At 39.1% G+C, this 25,059-nt stretch overlaps 1 protein-coding gene across 3 annotated transcripts in view; it reads right to left on the reverse strand.

Moving 5' to 3' along the window:
• Positions 1-25,059, reverse strand: part of grip2b (glutamate receptor interacting protein 2b) — a 280,202-nt gene that overhangs the window by 69,884 nt on the left and 185,259 nt on the right. The gene's annotated exons all lie outside the window — the stretch shown is intronic.

Here is a 25,059-nt window from a genome sequence, read left to right on the forward strand (position 1 = left end):
TTATATCTTCTCTTTGAACAAGATAGAAATTTAGGAGTAACATGGCCTTACAAACCCAACAGTGAGATCTTGAGAGATCCAGCCTACGGCTCTTCAATGGGGTGTCACAGGGTCCCCAGGAAAAAAAATTGTAAATGTAAAATAATAAAATAAATATTCTTGTGAGACATATCACATATTGACGGGGTCGGGTTATGTTAAAAAGTATAAATTGTTATACTTTGTTCATTGGTTCAAAGGTACCCCACACTTCTTTTTTTGTTTGCTTGTTTGTTCTGGTGTATTTTTCATTTGAACTGTTACTCTGCCAGAGTACTCATATTTTCTATTTGGTGTATCAGGAAAACTATTTTGTACGTATGTTCCTTGAAGGGGATTGAAGTCGTTCTTTTTTCCACCGCAGCGAAGGGCTAGGAGTAGGAGAGGAGCTGCTGTATGTTTTTGTTATCGAATCGATCTGATTGTGAAATAAAGCATATGCAGTGAGAAAGCAACTCCAGGAGTCATCCCTGCCTTAAAGCTGCAACATTCTTCTGTAGCAATAACAAAGTATAACATCAATTATTCTGTAGCAAATACACAAGAATATCCAGTAATGTCCCTGCCCACAATTAAACACATTCACTTACCAAAAATCGGGGGCATCTGCTGTGGCAAATGGGTGCAAGCCTTTGACCACAAACTTAGACACTGCTCGGTGACATTAGTCTATCCTGGCCTGAAAGGAGACGCTACCGGTAGACTGCAGCGAGAACTACCAGCGAGCGCCAGCCAGACTCTGTCTGTCTCTCTCATCATGGTCACCTACATGTACAGTAATGGCAGGTCTTGTAATAAGGCAGATTGCGCTAACATAATATGCACTGTTAGTTGATTATTTACCTGCCGCATTAACGGGAGAGGACGTGCAAACGTTAGCGCTGCTGCTGGGTTGAGAGTCACGAGTCCGGAGCGGAATTAAAAACGCGTGTCATCGCGTGTTTTGTGAGCAAATGCTTTTGCATATTCGTAGTGTTTCCTCCCTTAAATGAAATATCTACTTTGCAAGTTGCCCTGTTGTCATCGGTTCTCATAAAGTATAATCAAACTTTTGAGCGTTTGAGCCGCTTAGGCGCCGTGTTTCCTGCCAGGTAAATGACGCTCCGCAACGTGGTGACGTCATTCGGGGCGACTGGAATCGATAAGGGAATCGTTTGCAAAAATGGCAAACGATTCCAAGGAATTGAAACAGTGGGAACCGGTTCTCAACAAGAACCGGTTTTCGATACCCATCCCTAGCGAACACGCTTGGGCATCATAGCCTGAGGGTGTGACATTACGCTGTGATGGCTAGGCAGACACTTAAAAACCATGAGATAACATCATACACACCACAAATCATGTTTTCCTGCCCATATATAACACAAGCAGGCTAAGTTACTAAATAGCTACACCCTAGAGGAAGGTTTCCAAAAGGTCTGACCTAAATCTAAGCAAATATGGACAAAAGTAAAACACATTAAAAAAAATAAATACATAAAAAAAATGTGCATCAATTTGTGATGTATAGCACAATATGTTAGTTAGTTTCCCATGCATGAATGAATCCCACCAGGGCATCCCTGTAAGGGCTTTCCTCAAAATTTCCTCCAAAAATTAAAAAAAAAAAGGGAAGATGAACATACACACTATAGTAAAGAGAGAGAGAGGTGGAGATGGAAGGAGGAAAAATTGTCAAGAATATGACTCATGTAATCTTGCTCCTCCAGACACACACAATCCACATACTCTTGAGAGCACATTTTATGTTGCACATGGTCAGAGTTTTTCCTCAGCTTGCGTTGCACTCGCTCTCCTCTCCTGGTCTGCTTTTCCCTCCTTCTCTCTCTCACTCTCAATCTGTGGGTTTCAAGTGCAAATGAATCCACACAGGATTATGCATAAGTACTTTGAAGTGTCAAATGATGGCCTCCTGTGGCTCAGTGCAGGAAACATGCAAACTGACAGACACAAGTAACATGCAATCTCACACCCATGTGTGTGCCTGTACATGCATGTACTTTTGTACATGGAATGGTCACTTCATATCCACTCATTCACACATACAGTAATAGTATTTGGTTAAGAAAACACATTTATATCTGGATCTAAAGGAAGACAGAGCATGGAAACATAAACATATATACAATTGTCAGCTATCTCACCTGCATTCTTGGACAGGAGTACCACATGCTAGTTAATAATTTGAGTTTACGGAAATGGTAGACTCAAATAACTAAGGTTAACTACTTTTGCCAGCATGCCCGTTTGCTTGTGTAATAGAGATGGTCAAGTGTGAAAAGTTCCTGGTTGAAAGCCTGTTTATTCTATTAAGGTATTTGTTGTCCTAGCAGCTTGTTGCTTGTTGCTATGAAGAACAAATATATGTTGCCACAAAAACAAGGGCAGGTAATTGAACATACACCCACCTCAACTTCTAATTTGACCAAAAGTTAGACTACACGTTAAAGTAATTCCATTTATGCTGGAGAGCATGTTGCTTAATGTTACGTTGGGTTTTTTTTTTTGTTGTTTTGTTGTTTTGTTTTGTTTATTTCATAACACAATTTAAAGCTCAGCAATTTGATTTGTTCTGCTGAAATGTACTTTGGGAATCTTAATTTCGATATCTAAGGTTTTTTACCATGGTTCTTGGTAAAGGAATAGTTTTTAGTGGTGTAGTGCAAGCTCAAAGAATAACCTTCAGGATGCATTGTAAGTTTTGTTATTTTCTCTTTTTAATGTAGTTTCAAGATAATGTTGTTTTTGTGTTTGCTATGAGCATCAAATGTATCTGTCTGCTTAACATTTGCTCTCATTTGAAGCCCTGTACCTCCATTTCACTCTCTTTAATTCCAGTTTTCTTTCTCTCTGAGTCTATATCTCCCCCTGCTGTGCATCTCAATTCTATCACTCTAATAGCTCCCTACGCTGCAGGACACAAATGAGGACAGATGGAGACTAAAAATCTGTCTAAGAGCAACACTAGAGATGGAAAATGAGGAAAATAGGAACACAGAAGATTAATACAGGCGTAGAGAAAGCTCTCTTTCAATCCAACTTTGTCCAGCTATTGGTAGGATTTCTTGATTAGCCACTTCTTCTATCAGACATGTCGCCCAGGGATCTATACATCAATGATGGTTCCTCTTCTTGCTCTTCTTCTTTCTCAGGTGTCTGCTGCCTAAGGTATTCATTAAACACGTGATCAGTTATGCTTATCTTCATGATGGACTCATGGATCTATGTTCTTCTGGATAGTGGTTCTGACAGTCACTAGTACTCAGCCTCCCTCCTTCCGCTTAGCGTACAGTCTCATGGTGCCTAGATATTGTCTTTTCCATTCTGCTGGTGGTTGCAACCTTTCTAGTGGGTCTTCATGGTTTTCCATTGCCTGTAGGATTCCCACGTAGCTGTCATCGAAGTCTGCAACGTTGCCTTCTAGTAGTCCAATACCCCCAATCCTGACTACCTTCCCTCTCTTCGTTACCATCCGACTATACTTTACTAGTTTGAATGACATTCTAACGTCACTGTTGTAGATCCTAGTGGTGTGAATCAGTGAATCAATGTCTCATTCACTCCTGGCATACAGCTTGATGTCATCCATGTATAGTAGTTGGCTGATGATTGCTCCATTTCATAGTCAGTATCCATAGCCAGTTAATGATCTGACTGAGGGGATTCAGGTCTATGTAGAACAGCAGTGGGGACAGAGCATCTCCTTGGTAAATCCCTCAATTGATGAGGACTTTTGCAACTGGCTTAAAGGTGGTTCACCACATTCCCATTGACTTCCTGGTCAAGGCTCTTAGGGTCCTGTTGATCTTGTACAGTTCTAGGCATTCCATGATCCATGTGTGTTGCATTGAGTTGTAGGCTTTCTTGTAGTCAGTCCAGGTGGTGTACAGGTTGGTCAGTCTGGTCTTACAGTCTCAAGCAACTGTTCTATCTACCAGTAGTTGATGTCCAGTGTTTCTTCCCATTCCTTTCTGCGTCCCCACTTATGTATTGAACAATGTACCTGTTCATCTTAGCTGCTATGATTCCTGACAGGCAGGTTATTGGTCAGTAGTTTGACGGGACCAGTCCCTTCTGGGGATCCTTGGTGATCTGGACTGTCCGGCCTTCAGTTAGCCATTTTGGGTGTGTCTCATCCATTAGCAACTGGTTCACCAGCTGGAAACCTGCAGTCAGCTGAGACCGAAGAAGTCACTTAGATGAGTGACAAAAACGTTTCTCCCACTGAAAACGCTGCATCCAGATAAACAGAATCAACCTTTTGGGATTTACTTACCTGGATGAGTGAGCATGCATCACGAAATTTATCGAGAAATTAGTTTGATTAGATTTAAAAAATTCTCTACACAAATTCTTTGCTTCCATGTATAATGCACGTCTCACCTGGATTTGCGAGTAAAAACAGACCTGCACAAACGTATTTCCAAGCGGCCTATGAATAAAAATTAAAAAAAAAAAAAATAAGCCCATGTAGCTACCAGTTTTAAACAAAAGTATTGATAACACAATGGCAACAGTGATGATGATGCTGGCAGAGTTAAACAGATGGGAAGAAAAGCTAACTTTTTAGCTCCTCCATCCACTGCTGTTTCTTTTACACAGCAAAAAATCAGCAGTAAGCCTCCAGAAGTTGTATTAAAATATGCAGATAACGTGTTAACCTAGGCTGTTACCAAGTTTAAATTATACTGCTTACTGAAGGCTTTCAGATTAAAAGTGAGATGATATAAGCTATTTTATGAATTAAGGTACATTTATATTTAAAAATATAAAAATTAAAGCTTTTCTCACAAGCCAGTAAAAATGTACATGGACCATTAAACTAACCTGAGGGTTGTTAAGTTGGACACTGCATTATTATTAATATTAATTAATGACTGCACCATCATAACATCTGTTTTTAGCAACACAATACTGAAAGAGCATATGGGAGAAGGATGCAACCCATAACGGCAATGCTCAGTGGCTAGTCTGAGGGCAGACCACAGCGACCTCCCCGAACAGGGTCCAGTAACCATCACAGTGACAGATATTCAAGAAAGGGTCTCCAGTATAACGAGTTGGACAGCACCAGGCCCTGACATGGTTCATGCTGAAGAAGCTGACTGCACTCCACGAGTGCCTGGCAGCACAAATGAACCAGCTGCTAGTTGACGAGAGACACCCGGAATGGCTAACCGAAGGCCGGACAGTCCTGATCCTCAAGGACCCCCAGAAGGGACCGGTCCCCTCCAACTACCGACCAATAACCTGCCTCAGCACCACGTGGAAGCTCCTGTCAGGTATCATAGCGGTTAAGATGAACAAACACATGGGTCAACACATGAGCGGGAACAGAAAGGGATGGGCAAGAATACCAGAGGTGCAAAACACCAGCTACTGGCAGACCAAGCAGTCAGCCGAGACTGCAGGACCAGACTGACCAACCTGTGCACTGCCTGGATTGATTACAAGAAGGCCTATGACTCAATGCCCCACACCTGGATCCTGGAATGCCTAGAACTATATAAGATCAACAGGACCCTGAGAGCCTTCATCAGGAACTCAATGGGGATGTGGCGGAGTCGGATGATAACAAAGAGAGGGAAGGTAGTCAGAACGTAGGGGATCAAACTACCAGAAGGCAACATTTCAGACATAGAGGACAGTTACAAGCTGGGGTAATAGGCTGGCCAAAGGAGGAGATAGAAGCCACTGACATCAAGACAAGAAAGCTCCTTACCATGCATGGAGGGTTTCACCCCAAGTCCAGCACCCTGAGGCTGTACGCTAAGCGGAAGGAAGGGGGCCTGGTGAGTGTCAGCACCACAGTCCAGGATGAGACAAGCAACATCCACGAATATATCACAAAGATGGCCCCAACTGACAGCGTGCTCAGGCAGCAGAAACCCAAGAAAGTGGAGGAAGGCGAGGAACCGTCATGGAAGGACAGGCCCCTGCACGGTATGTACCACCTGCAGATAGAGGAGGTGGCTGATATCCAGAAATCCTGCCAGTGGTGGGACAAAGCTCGACTGAAAGACAGCACGGAAGCATTAATCATGGCAGCACAGGAACAAGCACTAAGCACAAGATCCATTGAGGCTGGGGTCTATCACACCAGGCAAGACCCCAGGTGCAGGCTGTGTAAAGATGCTCCAGAGACAATCCAGCACATAACAGCAGGGTGTAAGATGCTAGCAGGCAAGGCATACATGGAACGCCCTAACCAAGTGGCCGGCATAGTGTACAGGAACATCTGTGCTGAGTATAACCTGGAAGTCCCGAGGTCAAAATGGGAGATGCCCCCAAGGGTGGTGGAGAATGACCGAGCTAAGGTCCTGTGGGACTTCCAGATACAGACGGACAAAATGGTGGTGGCTAACCAACCAGAGATAGTGGTGTTAGACAAACAGAAGAAGACGGCCGTAGTGATCGATGTAGCGGTTCCGAATGACAGCAACACCAGGAAGAAGGAACACGAGAAGCTGGAGAAAGACCAAGGGCTCAGAGAAGAGCTCGAGAAGATGTGGAGGGTGTAGGTGAATCAGAGCACTAGGTGCAGTGACTCCTAAGCTAGGCGAGTGGCTCCAGCAGATCCCGGGAACAACAGCAGAGATCTCTGTCCAGAAGAGCGCAGTCCTAGGAACAGCTAAGAAACTGCGCAGGACCCTCAAGCTCCCAGGCCTCTGGTAGAGGACCCAAGCTTGAAGAATTGACCACCCACAGGGGCGAGTGGGGAATTTTTTTTTTCATATATAATTCGTTTTTACATTTTCACAAATAGTACATAATTACATAACATAATAAAGTGTACAGTTCGGGGCCATAAAAAAACCCCAAAAAACTAACAAACCTCCCCCCCTACCCCCACAAAGCAATAAACAAACAACCCAAAAACAAAGCAAAAACAAAAACAAGCAAACAGACTGAGAACTAAGCACAAAACAAAACAGCAGTTCAGATCAATCTAAAAAATAAATAAAGAATACAGTACAGTACAATACTTACCTCCTATTAATGTAAGAAAGCTTTCCAAGAAGACAAAAAGATCATTTTTTATGCTTTAGTTTAGATTGCGTATATATCTTATTTTATTTGACTTTGACCTTTGACTGTACTAGATATTATTTATATATTTTTTGTGTTTAAGAAATTGTTTTCTTTAAAAATGTAATTTCAATATGGGACGTACATACAATCAGGGGGTTTAGTTTTACGGATTTTGTATGAAACAGCCAGAGGCAGACCCGGTTGATGCTGTCCCTCAACCTCCAAGATTCAGACCAAAAAGAACTTCCAATGTTCAATCTCCACTCATTGCTGAACAATAATCAGGTGAAATCTTCTTAAACTTATTAGACAACGTCCTAAAATGCTTTTTGCACAAATACAAATGCCCAGTGTCTTCTGGACATTCCAGTAACCAGTAGCTTTATATTCATAAAGAATTGGTTATCAGCAGGCAGCAGAAACACAAGACTCACCAGGTCTTCCAAGAGGAACTCACACACCTCCTAGGTGTTCATTTTGTGCTAGGCCTGAGTCCATAAGTCAAGGACATTTTCCAGGAGATGTGAGAAATAGGCAGAGAGCAAGCATGGGAGGAAGCAGTACACTGTCTGCGAGAGAAGCACTCCTTGAAAGTGCCAGTAGTGCAATGTAGGCCTCTGCCTACAACTTGAAAGGAACTGCTTTCTGGTGTACCATTAGGGGCCGAAAATGCCTGGTCTTACTCAGAAAAAGAGACCCCCAAAGCAAATTATAGGGACATAGTTTGTCACTTAACTCATTGTTGTTAAGTGTTTTATAGTTCAAACTTAAAATTGTAATTCTAAAGCTTTTTTTAATGTAGATTTTGAATGCCTTATTTATTAAAAACCTGTCAAATTTAAATTTTGTTTGTTGTATTTTTCTGTTAATAATCCCCAATTACACACTCATAGTACAGAAAGTATAGTATACCAGATGTTGAAAGAAGTAGTAGTCCTGAAAAAAGGGGCAAAAGTGCATACTCGCAGCATATTTTTTGACACTTCTACAGCTAAAACAACAAAAATAATTCCAGGGGTTAAAGGGTTAAACTTAAAAACACTGCAGTTTTAAATTAAGAAACCAATGAGCAGTTCATTTTGAAAGACCTGTGTTTTTTTTTTCCTCTGGTGAATATTTATCATTGCTCATTAACAAGACAAAAGTATTTTCTTTAATCCGATTACTCAATTAATAATAATTGAGTAATTGATAGATTGCTCAATGACTAAAATAATCAATAGCTGCAGCTCGAATATATTTCTAAATATATATGCTATCCCCTAATTGGACTATTTGAATGAAGAATGGGAAACCCTTAAAACTGCATCTGCATTCACCACACATATGCATTGTTGTCCTCCAGCAGTGAGAGAGAGGTGGGAAAACAAGTCGTATCATAGTCTGAACTATAAACGAGCTGAAGGGGACAATAGTGATTCAGTACAGTGAGTTCACTTTAGCAGTCCATTAATAAAGATATTTTTTCCTTCAGGTACTGAATAGCGCACTAAGTGGTAATCACTTTAAATTAGGCAACTGGATTTTCAACAAATTTCATTACACTCACAGGCTCAAATTAATCAAAAGAATCAGCTATTACAGCTTGTGACATAAGTGACAGTAAGTGACAGTAAATCAAGAAAATAGTGAAAATTGAGATAGAGATAAAAATGAGACAGAGAGATAGAAGAGAGGAGGAGAGTGCAAATCAGCAGATTTCTGGCATCGCAGCCTAGGAGTCAGGCGAGTCTGAAATGCAAATTAACCCCAAATCTGTTTTCTGCTCTTCCTCTATGGAATCACAGCTTTCTAGCATGCCAGCTTCCCTACCTGTCAGTCCTCTCATAATTCACTCTTCATTCCTCCCTCTGCTCATCCTTTTTTATTGTGCCCCTTTTCCTCTCTCTCCGTTTGCAGTGCTCATGTTTCCAATTTAGGTTAAACCCAGAAGTAGAAATGTTTTTTCTAGGTGGATATTTTATGTAGAGAGCAATAATAACTTAAAGAAAGTTGTGTTTTAAATTAATCAGAAGTTTCTTTAAGTCTATTTTTCCACTAATGCTAGATGGCATATTTATTATCTCGGTATTATATTTGTATAGTATTCATATATTACTATTCTAAACTGCTCAAAATAACTCGAGGAACACTTACATAACACATGCAATCTTAATGAATGAAACATTCATGATGAAAATCTTAACTCCATTACACAATTTGTTCAGTGTAAAATCTCGTGAATATAGCAAAGGTCAGTGGAAACCAAGATCATTAGCAGTCAACCACATTCTTTTCTACTGTCCAGATACTCAACTCCCAAGATCTTTCAGCATTTGTGTTTTATGCCTTCCAATCATTGTGGAAAAATGACAGGAATGCATCATTGGAAAACATATATAGTGACTATGGAAAAAAATAGAAATGTTGCTTGTTGACTTGCATGGAAGAAATAGTCACATTAGTCATATAATAGTCATCTAGTCCTGTATTACGTAAAGGACTCTACAAGGGCGAGCCCAAATAGCAGATGAAAGCTTTTTTTTATTTGTTTAAACAACCAAAACATGTTCCCATTCAACTTCTATGAAAATCACTGTCTTCTTGCAAAAAAATGACAGATGAAAAAAAAAACATAATATGTAATCTAATATATATGAAGGCAACACTAATTACATAAAATGTATATATTGATATGAGCTTACTCTACAAATCTACCTATGAAGTTTTTTTTTCATCCTCCAAGGTCTCCAAGGTAAACTTGGTGTTAACCGTTGATGTTAGCATGAGCGACATCTCTAAATATGTTCAAAACATCAACTGTCTTACTCATGAACAGTAATAAAAATGCCCCTGTCATTCATTCTCTCTTTTTCTACGTTCTTTTGAAATATTTCTGCCCATGGTCTCTTGCAACCACGCCTTGAAATAATGAGGCCATAGTATCAAAAGTGTGAAACCTCTGTCTTTGTTTCTCTTTGTCTCCCTCTTGCTGTCTCTTCCTCGTTTTTGCTTTGTTTGTAGGCTGTACATTTTTTTTTATTATTCTGTGGTGTTATTGTTGTCACTGGCAGCCAACTCAGGGAGCTGAGAAAGGCCAAACAACGGTTTTGAAAAGGTTTCTGAAAGTGCTTCTTGAAAACGTCAGCCCAGGCCCTTATCTGCCTTATACCACCAAACAACACTGGCACTTGTCAGTGCTTCATTCTTCACCCTAACATGCAACACAACCTGCCAGTGGTACCTTTCATTTCTGTCTTATTTTGTTTTCCTTCCCTCTTTCTTGCTCTTACATCTTGCTCATGTTCTCCAGACTACCCCCCCCCCCCCCCCCCCCCACACACCCACCTCCCCTCCCTTGGGTATTTAGACCCTTTTTTGGCGTCACCCATTCTCTTCTATTTTACCCTCTATTCTATTGTCTTGGACCGTTATTTCTGTTTTTCTGTTCTTTATTTATCGCCTTTATTTCCTTTTTTGTTTCTCCCATCTCTCTTTTCTGGCCTCAGTTTTATTACCTTAATGTTTGCCATGTATCATACTTTACTTTTTTTTTCTTAGCACTTGTGTCCTGGTATCATGCACAAAACAGGCAAAACTACTGATATTAAAAAATAGAATAGAATAGAATAGAATAGAATAACCCTGTGTTGTCATTGTACACGTACAACAAAATTGTGGAATTATGTATACATCAGAAATAGATACAGCTTTGTTTGTTTGTCCCTGAAGTGCAACCTGAAACTACTTCTCATCAAGTCTGCCAAGATTTGGGAACTGACAGTCCTTACACAGCTTGTTCCTGACAGATGGGTGGCATTTTGAAGTGGGGAAGCCATAGGATCCCTTAGTCAACTCTACTAATCATCAATAAAACATATTTTGGTGCGGGGAAAAAGAGTGAGAGTTCAGTAACTGTTAGACGTGTATTGTGTGCGTGGCTAAAATGAAAACAGGCTAATCTAACAGTTTATTTCAGTCCTAATTGTAACCAGAGTGAAATTAAGATGTCCACAGTCAGTGTCTTTCGCACATATTCTAACTTATGCTGGGGTTTAAAAGATTGACTTTAGTAATCAGACCATGTTTGTTTTCCTTTCTGTAAATATCCACCACCTTTAATGGAATACAAAAGAGAAAAATAAAGAGATCACAGGTTTTGACCTGCAGTGGTCAATGTGAGCAGTTTAGTTTTTAATATAAAATCTTAAGGAGTTTAGAAAAAAACAGCTAGATATCAATCTTCACGGCGCTGGTCAGGCATGTGCCTGAGATTGCATTAAACCACATTCAGTGTATATACTTGAACTGAAATTTTTATTCAAATAAATAAAAATCAAATCATATGACAAAAAAAATGCATGGATGTGGATGGATGTCACTGACTATTTATCTTAGATTCAATCTTCCAGTTACACCTGGATGGGATCTCCAGCTCCCACGGCCAGCATGGTGCCACTGTGAGTGCGCTGAACAGCAGGTGAGTGCTCAGTGGAGGGTTCTGTCATTTCAGCTGCTTTTCAACAGACTTTCAACAGTTTCTGAGTATGACATTACTGAGCATATTCAATTTTTAGAATAACAAGACAATTTTAATAATTTCTCTGTCTGTCCTAATGACATGTGATGTGGTATGATGTAACCCTAAGCCTGTATGACACCGTCGTCAAGTCTGCATATGTGAAAGACTTTCAGCTCGTTTTGGAAAAACAAGTAAAAAAGTAATATGAAAATCAGAGGTTATCTGCTGCTTGGATAGTATACATTGGACACATGTTCCTAAATTTTATTTATAACAAAAGCCTATTAAAAGTTTCACTTGTTTATCAGTTTTACTTAATGCCTTTTAGTTTATAAGCATTTGCTGCAGAGATAAGTTTGAGGGTCAGAGAAGCCTAATTGTGACAAGAATGTGCTCTTTTTGCAGTCTCACAAATACATCTTTTATATATGTTTTCTGTGCTTGCTATAGTGGAATATCATTTTGCACTAAACATCACTCATTGCTCCCTTTCACTCTCTACTTATCACCTTGTTCTGCATCTCTCCACGGTCTCTGTACCACTCTCTTAATCTTTTCTCATTGCACCAACGCCCTTCTTCCTCGACATCATAACCTTTTTTTCCACCCATCTCCCTGTCTCCCACATCTATGTCTGTCCCTTTCTAACTTTGCTCTTTGGATGCTTTACTTACATGATGAATTATCACCTGTCACTTTCCCGTCTCATTTCCATTTCATTCCCTTCTGTGTCTCCCACGTTCTTCTACAATCATTCCTTAATCTCACTCTCTTTTCTCACCTTATACCCTTTTTCCTCTGTCCTAGACTCAACAGAAAATTGATTGCTTGTTCTAATACCCACATAAATCTACCAACCACAGGTTGTGGCCACACAACTCGTTTTGTAGGATGTCATACTGTCTGGATTATATTTGTGGCAACATTTTTCTACTGTAAGAAGTGACTCATTTCAGTGAGACAGCGGAGGTGGGGTTTACATCCTGAGCCCTATGTGTGACTAATGACCTATTTAGTTCGAAGGACTCGCTCTTGCTGTCTTTTATTGTGTCTTCCTTGTACCTTTCTGGGGTGTTTTATGTCTCATTTCTCTTTTTATTGCTACACAGTCTCTTTTTGTGGCGTCTTCGATTGTTTCCATTTCTGCACTTGCCTTTTTCTCACCGTCTCCATTTTTTGCTGCACGTTTTCTCATCTTTCCTCTTCGCTCCTTCTCTGTTTCACTTACTGCCAGCTTCTTTCTCCATTTCCATCTTTTCTGCTATCTCACCAAATTCGTCTTTTCCCGACTCATCTCTGCCTCTGTTGCTTCACTCCCATTTCTCCTTCTCTCTTCTTCTCCTCATCTCTCGCTCTCTCATGCTTTTCTCTCCCTGCTGGAGGTATAAATAGGACTCCTAATAAAGTGCTAATTAATCTCCGGTGACAAAATCAAAGAAAGCACATCTGCATTGCTGAGAGGCGCAACGGAGGGAGAGAGGGGGAAAGGAAAGGGGATAGACAGGAAGGAGGGGCGAGGCAGGAGAAAGGAGAGAAAACATGCTAATGAGAAATTAGATGTGGAAAGAATTAGAATACAAGGTGAGAGATCGAGAAACAGATTTAGGCTTTCAAGGTTTGGAACATCTTTTGGGAAGTTATAATTTAATCATGTAAATATAATATACAGCCTTGAGAATTTGAACTTCTGTATTCTTTGAAAAAGGAAAAACCAGCATCTGTGTTTCTATGTGTTTCTCAAATCAGGTTGGTATACTCAACTTTATCCATAATCATTTTTGTTGACTGTTTAAGTGGTAATCAAACTAAATCCCAAACTTTACCCTAAATTTTTTTTGACTGCGGTAAGTCTACATGGTAAATATCAACACGTAGGAGTCAGCAGGATGAAATATATAGAAGCATAACTGCTGACAAAATAAATGATGATAGCATTAGCAGTCAGAGACAGAATGAGGTAATATGTTAGAGCACAGGGGTGCAATTATTTTAAAAGAGATGCAAATGGTGAGAAGATACTTCCCAGACCAGTCACTGAACAATATGATGGAAGTGACAGAGAACATTCAGAGCCGTCACAAGGATTTTTAAAAGGATGCAAAACGTGCAGCATAATTTGGAGACACATGACTCATCTATCAACTTTCATCAACTTTCATTTAGATTCAGCAAGCTAGCAACTCCGTACGGTCATCAATCAGACAATTCTTGTAACTGTAATTAAAGTTCACATCCTAACTATGTCTAATTATCATATTTCTATTGTCATTTCATTGCCTTAATGCATTCTTGGACTTGGCACAACATATTGTATTACTCATATTATATCAGAGCAATGAAAAAATGTTTATCACTGAGGGATGAAAAACTTCATATCATATACACCTCATGTACAAACATAAAACCCTTCAATGACTTTAACTTTAAAAAATACATCATTGCAGCTATTATTTATATATAATATATATATATATATATATATATATATATATATATATATATATATATAGTGGGGCAAAAAAGTATTTAGTCAGCCACCGATTGTGCAAGTTCCCCCACTTAAAATGATGACAGAGGTCAGTAATTTGCACCAGAGGTACACTTCAACTGTGAGAGACAGAATGTGAAAAAAAATCCATGAATTCACATGGTAGGATTTGTAAAGAATTTATTCGTAAATTAGGGTGGAAAATAAGTATTTGGTCACCTCAAACAAGGAAAATCTCTGGCTCTCACAGACCTGTAACGTCTTCTGTAAGAAGCTTTTCTGTCCCCCACTCGTTACCTGTATGAATGGCACCTGTTTGAACTCATCATCTGTATAAAAGACACCTGTCCACAGCCTCAAACAGTCAGACTCCAAACTCCGCCATGGCCAAGACCAAAGAGCTTTCGAAGGACACCAGGAAAAGTATTGTAGACCTGCACCAGACTGGGAAGAGTGAATCTACAATAGGCAAGCAGCTTGGTGTGAAAAAATCAACTGTGGGAGCAATCATCAGAAAATGGAAGACATACAAGACCACTGATAATCTCCCTCGATCTGGGGCTCCACGCAAGATCTCATCCCGTGGGGTCAAAATGATCATGAGAACGGTGAGCAAAGATCCCAGAACCACACGGGGGGACCTGGTGAATGACCTGCAGAGAGCTGGGACCAAAGTAACAAAGGTCACCATCAGTAACACACTACAACGGCAGGGAATCAAATCCCGCAGTGCCAGACGTGTTCCGCTGCTGAAGCCAGTGCATGTCCAGGCCCGTCTGAAGTTTGCCAGAGAGCACATGGATGATACAGCAGAGGATTGGGAGAATGTCATGTGGTCAGATGAAACCAAAGTAGAACTTTTTGGTATAAACTCAACTCGTCGTGTTTGGAGGAAGAAGAATACTGAGTTGCATCCCAAGAACACCATACCTACTGTGAAGCATGGGGGTGGAAACATCATGCTATGGGGCTGTTTTTCTGCCAAGGGGACAGGACGACTGATCCGTGTTAAGGACAGAATGAATGGGGCCATGTATCGTGAGATTTTGAGCCAAAACCTCCTTCCATCAGTGAGAACTTTGAAGATGAAACGAGGCTGGGTCTTCCAACATGACAATGATCCAAAACACACCGCCCGGGCAACAAAGGAGTGGCTCCGTAAGAAGCATTTGAAAGTCCTGGAGTGGCCTAGCCAGTCTCCAGACCTCAACCCCATAGAAAATCTGTGGCGGGAGTTGAAAGTCCGTGTTGCTCGGCGACAGCCCCAAAACATCACTGCTCTCGAGAAGATCTGCATGGAGGAATGGGCCAAAATACCAGCTACTGTGTGTGCAAACCTGGTAAAGACCTATAGTAAACGTTTGACCTCTGTTATTGCCAACAAAGGTTATGTTACAAAGTATTGAGTTGTATTTTTGTTATTGACCAAATACTTATTTTCCACCCTGATTTACAAATAAATTCTTTACAAATCCTACCATGTGGATTCATGGATTTTTTTTCCACATTCTGTCTCTCACAGTTGAAGTGTACCTCTGGTGCAAATTACTGACCTCTGTCATCATTTTAGGTGGGGGAACTTGCACAATCGGTGGCTGACTAAATACTTTTTTGCCCCACTGTATAATGTCATTGTCATGTGTATTGATATATTAAAGGAAAAAAAAGTGTCAGCCACCACAAACCACCAGGACATGTTCAACAGTGTTCTTGAAAGGATTTGGTCATTTGGTCTATTTCAAGCTTGAAATAGATTAAAAATCTCCAAAACCTGATCGTTTGAGTTGAGATCAGGTGATGCTAAATCATCCTGGAAGAGGCTACTCCTCTCAGTATATCTCAATATATTTCACTATATGATGAAGTTTAACTTTGTATTATCTGTAGTTACCTTTCTTTTTATTGAAACAGACTGTCACAGCAAAATGACATTAAAATAATAAAAACTGTTTTTTCCTGTGAAAAAACAAAACCAATAAAACCTTTAACTAAAACAGTTCACATGACCCAATTTTACATGACCGGGCTTTTGCACAGGCCTGATAAATGTGGAGGCTTAAGTCAGGCTGGGCAAATATAAGAAAAAGACTATATAAAACCTCATTTAAATTTCCAGATCATAAATCAAAAAGGTTGAAACAGATGATCCACTGTGATGACACTAAAGGGACAAAAAGGCAAAAACAAGAAATGGCCTAATATACTCATTTTATTTCTGTTCTTTCTACATATTATAAAAAAAAGTATAATTCCTGTAATTGTTTTGACTAAGGATATAAAAAATGATTATTCTTTATTTGCAAAACAGACTACTTGAGAATAGTAGAGAATTATTGGAGAATATGGCACTTTTATAGATTCAAAAAATGAAGTGGACATATTCTTGAACATTTTTTCTTTCATTATTTAAAAATTTAAGAGTTCTTTAAACACTGTTTCCCATTTCTCTCATATATAAAGAGCAGAAGGTCTTTATAAGTGTGATATATTTCCCTTTGGAACTTGCAGATATACTGTTCAAACTTGGAGAAATGTCAGGCACGCTAGAAGTTCCCAGCCAACAGGCAACTTATCAGCAAAATAACCATGAGCTATCTGAAGAAATGATAATCAATTTTCAAAGCTACAGTTGTCCTTAGTTAGTTAGTCCCCGAAGATCATTGTGTAATGGATGTGATGTGACTTCACAGGCAAATCTGAAGGTACCGATATCTTTGATATCTTTTTTATTCTGTCTATTTGGTCTCTTATCTTATTGGACGATGTTGTGTATATACGTTATGTTCACATATGTATGCTTGTGTGTGAATGTGTACAGTTTTGTATATGTATGTGCCAACATATTTGCATGTACATTATATGCTATATACTCTTAAATGTCTTACAATTCTTTTTTAAAATGTTTTCTTTCTATTTTAATTCTTTTATTATATTATCCCTCTGTTCAGCACTTTGGCCGACACTTGATGTCTTTTAAATGTGCTATATAAATAAAGATGACTTGACTTGACTACTGGAATTACAAGTCAGCAGTGAGACATTCTGGAGGAAAGAAGAAAAGAAATAACAGACAACCTGTAGCCCCTGCAGCACTACAACGCTGAGCTACATTGTGGACAAACACCAGATTTTGCATCAACAACTAGAGGGTCTTGGTTTTTTGAGAGTGAACAAAGGAACAGTTTTAACTTGGAGCAATATAGAAAGTGCAAGAGAAATAGGTTCCTTGTTTTGGCAGAGATACATCTTGCTAACCCACAACAACACAGAGAAGACGATGATCTGATTTTTTTTTTAATCCTGCCAGACAGGACAGCTCTGAATGCTCTGTTGTGCCAAACACATCTATAATAATAATAATAATCTGATTTTAATTCAGATCTCTGAGCTACAAACAGGGAAAAAAAAATATAAACATTAATGGTTTTATGTGTTTAAACTGTTGTATTATACTTATTGATGTTTTATTTAAGAACATATGTAAGTTAAAGTGTCCTGTAAAAAGCAGATGCTTGAGTCCTTAGAGCATATGTTACAAAGCATACTTTTTCAACAAGATTTTTTTAATGTTTTCTTTTATGGTTCTATTAAAAAAATAAGTAAATAAATAAAAACAAACAAACAAACAAACAAATTATAGCCAATTAGGAACAAAAACATGCAGTGGTACTTTGCTCATATTCTTGCTGTACTATTGTGAAAAAAAGAATATTATGTCAGTTTTTAAACAATGAAAAAGCCTTTGGCAGTGCTTGTAATGAAACACTGTTTCATTAGAATGTAGCTGAATCAAATCTTTAATGGGGGAGACTCTAAAACAGGAGGAGTTGTTTACCAACTAATGAGGCAAGTGAACAATTAAAATTTTATGATACCCTATGTATAAATACTGATTATTGGCCCATTATGTTACTCTAGAAATTCCAGTTAAAGTAACATCCAATTTAAACTTTCAGCAGTGTTCCAGTTTAAATCTTGCATGGGGCACAATATCTTATGTAAGGTTTAGCAGACAGAATTTAATTTTACATGCCTGCCTAGCTTTGAACAATGGCATGCGTCACTGATCTTTATTACAGATTTTTTCCGAACTGTTGGAGAGCATCTATCTAATTTAGTCATAGTGTATCTAACTTCAAAATATTAATATATGTAATCCTAATCTGTTAAATCTGGAGTATTTCATTTACTGTACTCTTTAAACTGTATATATTGTGAGTGTGGAAGGCAGTTTAGACTGAGGAAACCGCTGCAGTAAAATATCAGATTTGTTTGCTACAAGTGTCACAGGCTAAACTCTGTTTTAGTTTAGATCGAAAAATAGGGAATATGATGATTTATATTTAAAACTTCGGTGCAGTAAAGCAACTTCGTCTTTCACTTCCGCTGGGTATTCAGATTGTTATTATTGTCATAATAACCCCAGGGTGAGGTGCAGTGCGCCCTGTCAGACCAATAGGCGGCGTTTTGTCCCCATTTGCTTCCCTTTCCACTGCGTCTTCAGACTTCACTTCAAAGCATTAGATTTCCAAATTCATAAATAAATCAGCAGTAGAGGGAGAAAAAAGAAGGGAAAAAAACTGCATATCCCTCTCCTACCAACACAGACAGAAACGACTGGAGGAGCGTCGCATGCAGACGACTGAACCAACGATAGAAATCCCTGAAAGACGTAATAATATTGCTGCATCGGTGCAAAAACTGAAAAAAGCAGCAGGAGAAAACATCCCAGGAGGCCACTTTAAAACGAACTTTCAGTGCCACGCTGCACGAGGTGACAAATTAAGATCAAAGAAATATTATCCAAGCTTCAAACCCATCAAGTTAAAGTGCCTTGAAACTCAACACTGACTTACAGAATCTTAGAAATACTGCATTACATCGATGAGAGCAAAATAAAAAAATAAAAAAGGCTATAATAAGTATATTATCATATAATCATATCTCAAAACTGATGACTATAGCTATCATAAAGCTCCATCTGTTAGCGAGAAGTGACACGATGAATAAATAACTAACATTAAATTAATTTTGTTTATATTTTTCTATGATCGATACAAATACAAAAAATACACAGTGAACCATTTACTATCACGAAGATCGAGATACCAAACTGTAAATTTATCGGCATGCTCAACAATTAAAGTCGGGTGACTTATTTGCTCATGTTTGTGGGAGGTGGAGGGTTGTTTTTAGATATGATGTCTAACCAGTAACCCACAAGGCTAAAAGATCGCTCTCTCGGATTTAAAAATATTAATAATGACTGAATTCTATATGTTTCCTGTCTACGATAGCCGATAAAGGAACCACTAACGCCCATATAAAGTGAGAAATATGTGCCCAGTAGGGGAATATTGTGCTACTTGCATCAAGCAGCCTACAAGTCAGAGCAATCAAAATGTGATCGATGGCAACGGACTTGCGACGACAAAGTAGCCCCGGGCGGTCTGGGTTCTTCAAGTTTGCAGAATGCGCAGAAGAGTGAACAAAAAGTCAAGCAATGAAGATTAATGAAATAAATACACATTTCATTTTTTTTTTTTACCTTTTTGCAGCAGCCTTCTCTTCAATATAGCCTGAAGAAAAAGCATTTTCCCCCACACCGGTTCCAGACTGGATGGGTAATTCTCTCCTCATGGAAGAGCAGAGGAGGAAGAGGAAGAGGGAGGCAGAACTTCAGTCTGCATGCACTCCCTCCTGCTCGCTCTCTTTTTCTTATCCTCCCCCTCTATCTCAAAGGGACCCCCCTCCCTGTTGACACCAGCTGAACTGTAGGCAGTGCGCGTGTTTTTAAATACTCCGCAGAAGAGAGGGGGGAAATTAAGAAGCCCTATCAATAATCGACTTTAATCAGGAGTGTTCTCACTCTGGTGCTTCTACCCTGGTTCTGTTCTGATAGAGCTCATCCGTGTTTTCCCATGTTCTCCTCCTCGTTTTCTTTATGCACTAATTTAATTACAGTATTCTCTCTATCTTCTTCTCTCCCTCTTTCAGTTTTTTTCCTGATTATGCAAAAAAATCGTAGCTCAAAGCCTTCGGGACTTTTGATGTCCTAGTTTTTTTCTTCTTCTTCTTCTTCTTCTTCTTCTTCTTCTTCTTCTTCTTCTTCTTATTTTTTCCACCCAAAGTGTGTGTCTAGTGGACTTGCATGTATAGCGAGTTTCTCTCTCTCTCTCTCTGTGTGTGTGTGTGTGTGTGTGTGTGTGTGTGTGTGTGTGTGTGTGTGTGTGTGCGCGCGCAAGAGAGAGGTGCCATGAAATGTGCGGCCAAAAGATGAAAGCTTCTGCCACTGGAACCCACCACATCATGACTTATTTCTCGGCTCCCCTGTCGTCGGTGATCACAAGTTGGCCAGTGTCGCCTGAAGTGAAATGAAACCGAGGAACACTCTGTCCCTCCATACACAAATCTGCCCTATGTGTCCTTCTATATCATCCTGTTCAGCTTTTCACTTAGAGCAGAACAACATCCTGCGTGGAAACAGTACAGCAGGACCGCAGACAAGTTTTGTGTACACTTGCTGTCAAAATCACACCTGAAAGTGCAAATTTGAGTATTGTGAACAGGTTGTTTAGATGGGGATGAATATATTTTCGAAATCGAGTTACAAATCTGAATTGGAACAATATTCAGTGAATGAAAAAATAAATGCTTGATTGTAAATTTGTAGCTTCATTGTGAAGATATTTTATCCACCTTTATATCCCGTGTATAGAAGCTGCAACACCTCTTTTACATAATCTTGAGGGTGTAACAGGTTTAGAGACCTGCAGACATTTGAATACTTCCTCACTATCCTGAATGTGAGAATCAGCAATTTATCTTACCCTCTGTGTCCATATGTTTTAAAACATATAGTGTATTGTCCCAAATACTTATATTTCACACAGCAGTGGAGTTTTCAAGATAACTTGCAATAAGGAGATTACGGTTTGGGTGGTATTCATCTAATGTGCACTGTATCCCCTTATGTATAAACAGAAAAAATAGCATACATGTATATTTTATGGTTTTAGACTCACACCTGCAGAGCAAACAACAGAACCTGCAACAACTCGCACAGCTGCGTTCAATCTCTGAGCCAGTCTTTCTGTGAGGCACAAGTTGATCTAGCTTTGACACACAAAGTGACAGTTAAGACATGGGCTGACAAACAGTTTGTGCATCTAGTTTACACCAATCTGCTGTTTCTGCGAGCAAACCACAGAGAAGTGTATTAATATGCGAAATGAGACACTGTGCCACCAAAAAATGTTAGCAGCTTGGAAAAGTCTGGGATTTGAGAACAAAGAAACAAAGTCAGCTGAATAGATTAGACATACGCTTAAAACTTGGTACTGTTTGTCTACAGTCAGAATGTGACATCAGCTGTTTTTTCACTTTGGTGTCACAAAGGGCTGAAACCTTTATATTCTAAGACATACTGTACATTTAGCAGAATGCAATAAGACAATAAGTCCTCACACACACTAGACCTACTGTGTCTCTTTTTAAATTTTTTTACTCAAGACTTAAAAAGTCTTGAGTCCACAAGTGCTTACAGCGGTGAACCTGGACAATCAGTAAGTACTGTATAGCTCTGTTGTAATTTCTGTGTACAATTCTGTCATTGAGCTCACAATAACGCACATTTATTAAATGCAGTTAAGCAGAACTCTAGAAAAAAAGAAAATCCTCCAAGCAGGTAAATAACAAAAATCTACTGTTCCACCACAATGCTGCCAAACAGGACATTGATTAAACAAGCAAATATTAAGCAAGTCAAATGAAAGCGCATAAATAAAACTATAGTCGACAGGCTTCTGACTCTCATAGATGGAGGCACAGTCACACTTGTCCAAAAACTGTCACAAAGAAAAGTTTTACAAGTTTCCGTCTTAGGAAGGAATCCTTTCATCTTTTCATACACAGCAAAAACTCCAGTGTTAAATTAACACTGGAGAGTGTCTATATGGGTCCACACCTCTGAGTGTTAAATACAACACTGTTGAGTGTTAAATTAACACTTTTGACAGTGTTATATGTTTAAAAGTAACCTAGTCAGTTTTGAAGATTAACAAAGACTAACACTGAGCAGTGCTGATTTTCTAACACTGGAAAATAACTCAAAATGTTAGAACTATTCCAGTGTTAGAAAATCAGCACTGCTCAGTGTTAGTCTTTGTTAATCTTCAAAACTGACTAGGTTACTTTTAAACATATAACATTTGTGGAAAATTCTTTCTTCGTGCCACAGAAACAATGAAGAGCAGATACAGAAAATGCCATAATATCAAAATGGCACAGGCAGAAGTGAGAGCGTGGAGGCTGGTAAGCAACACGGTTCTTAGAAGAGACCCCGGTCAGTAGTTGATTGAAATAACATTTAAACTGCTACCAAACACATGAATAAGGGCATCTTAACATTACAGTAAGTTTTACCAAAACCATTATATGCTTCACATAGTTGCAGTGATGTTGCATTAGGTTACATTAGACTGCCGGCATAACAACAGACATTAATGTTGCTGTGTCCATCCCCTGCAGACTGAGAATATTTTTGGCAGATTGACTAAATGGGAGACTTTTAAAAATCATCACTTATTCATCCTGTATGATGCAATAATTTCATTTAGTCGTCAGTGTATAGATAGCTCTTGTTTTTTTTTCCATTTCAGTTCTTTTTTTTTTTTTTTAACTTGCAGTGACACAGTACCCAGGAAAGGAGTCAGAAAAGGTTTTGCTGTCTGAGGGGGAAAGTCTTTTCATCTTTTCCTTGGTTAACAGTGAATCATCTGACATGAGAGGTCCTTCGAGAGACAAAGAAAAGATGTAAAAGTCTCCTGGTGCTTGCACTTGCTGTACTTTTTTTTATATATATCTCTCATCCACAAGCGCAGTGCATGACCTACAACTTCATACTAAAAACTGTCAGTTTTTACAGAAACCCAGCATATTTTAGCAATGGTTTAACCCAAAATTTGGCCAGAAGAACTGTGATCTTAACTCACTTTATAAGGCATGTACTGCCAAGTGAGTATCTTTAATGGCTTAAAGAGGTATGGTGAACATACAGCCAGTTTTCAGTGTCAAAAGGTGGCTCTCTTTTTACCTGGTTAGCTCACAATAGGAATTTATGCTTAACACATAATGTGGTCTGGATCAAGTTACATTAAGTCTTTTGGATTAATATTAATATAATTTATCTTCTGAAGGAATATGTTTTATACATGCAGCCTGCAGAGACACACTGCATCTGACTAATACCAACCAAGAAAGCTATACAGTAAAGTTATATTCACAGAAATATGTAAGCAATCAGTTGGTTATGTAGGAAACGGAATTTTACTTTTATCTGGACATAAGCTAAACTGATCATTAGGCTTTGGTTGTGTTTTAATGTATCAGTTTTAACGTTTGAGGGTACTAATATACACACAGCAAAATCCGAAGTGTTGATGTGAGTTAAAATTACTGGTGTTAAAAATTTCGAGTTGAAAAGTGTTGGTTTGAGAGTTACAGTAACACTAACGGTGCTGAAAAAGCTCTGTAGCCGGAGTTATTTCAAAGAGTCAATACTATAACACTCATTTGGAGTTGATTTCCACATCCGGGTTTTTCGCGCTCATGGGCATGAGGAGTCCGCCAGAGGTTTGCTGTCAAGATCGAGGAGGTTGTTCAGGTAAGAACTATACAACAAGACCTATGTTATTTTATCATTATTAAATATTGTAACTAACTAGCCTATAACATTATTTATCAGAAGCATGCAATATTTTCCTAATGTGGAGTGTATTCATCTGCGGTAAGAGATGGGATTCGTTAGCTTAGGTAGCTAAACTATCCTCTATAACAAGTTAATATTGCAGCGAAAATAAATGCGTGCTCAATATAATTCTCAATTCTAGTTAGTTCTAATGTCATAAGAGAAATGCTTTCCAGTGTTCAATGCTTATTAAATGAAACGAGGGAGGAGTTAGCTATCCTCTGGATATGTTAAATGTAATGTTAAAATTTGAATTTGTGGTAGCCTAGCTGGCAGCTAAGACAAATGCGTTTAGCCCACTGCTTTTAAGGGAAGCGAACATTCGCCTCAGAAATATCCTATTTAAAAGTGAACTAAACAATCACATGGAGACGTTCAACTCAAGTTTTGGAAAGCGTCAAGATAGGCTAATTACACGTGCTACCAGCGAGTTTAGCAGTAGCCTAGCCTACAAATCTTTGAAGTGGCAGGGGGTTATGGAATTCTGTTAGATGTTAGTGACCAAGCAAGGCGCGCTGCGTTTGTGCATGGATTGCTTGCTAACGGTTAGGATATATCATACATGTTGTAGTAGGCCTAATCTAAGGGAACATTTTCCCCTTTTCTACAGTTTTAGTGAAATAGGCTACCATCCAGTGTTTAAGACAAAGCTGTATAACGACTGAGGGTCGTTGACGTCGCCTCCACTGATAATCCTAGCATGTCGTGTCACAAAACAACCACCACAAAGTAGCAACTAGCCAGACGGCTGTGCATGTGTCAGAAACTCCCGATATAAATGTAAGACTTGCACTCATTAATTTACAGTATAAGGGATATTTGTTGTCATAAGTGAAAGCGTGATGAAGGCAGGTGTGCGTTCAACAGGAAATTTTATGTGGATTATCATCCTGACATGGTTTAAACAGAGATGCTTTTCCCCAAGTAGGCTACAGCGATTTACTCGCAACATAGCAGAACTAAGTATCTAGCCTGCGTGCAGACGAGAAGATCGCCGTTGTCGTCTTATAAACATGTGGATGGGTGGATAATTCATTGGATGCTATTTCTGTGTACCCAAGTTCAGCTATTTTAGTGCGCAGGGGGAAGCCAAATTATGTTCCTGAGGTTGAAGTGGTCTGTCACCCCTTCACAGATCATCACACAATGTATAGCCTAATATTTTCTTAAAGTTGTCCGGATTTGTTGCCACTTAAGCTATGGTTTAAATATATGGTAAAAAATATTCTGTGCCCCCTTCTCTCCACCAGG

This window comes from Diplotaxodon limnothrissa, linkage group LG5 (assembly GCF_057381915.1).
Source record: "Diplotaxodon limnothrissa isolate DT_005_m linkage group LG5, D_limnothrissa_male_GT1.1, whole genome shotgun sequence".
Lineage (NCBI taxonomy): Eukaryota > Metazoa > Chordata > Actinopteri > Cichliformes > Cichlidae > Diplotaxodon > Diplotaxodon limnothrissa.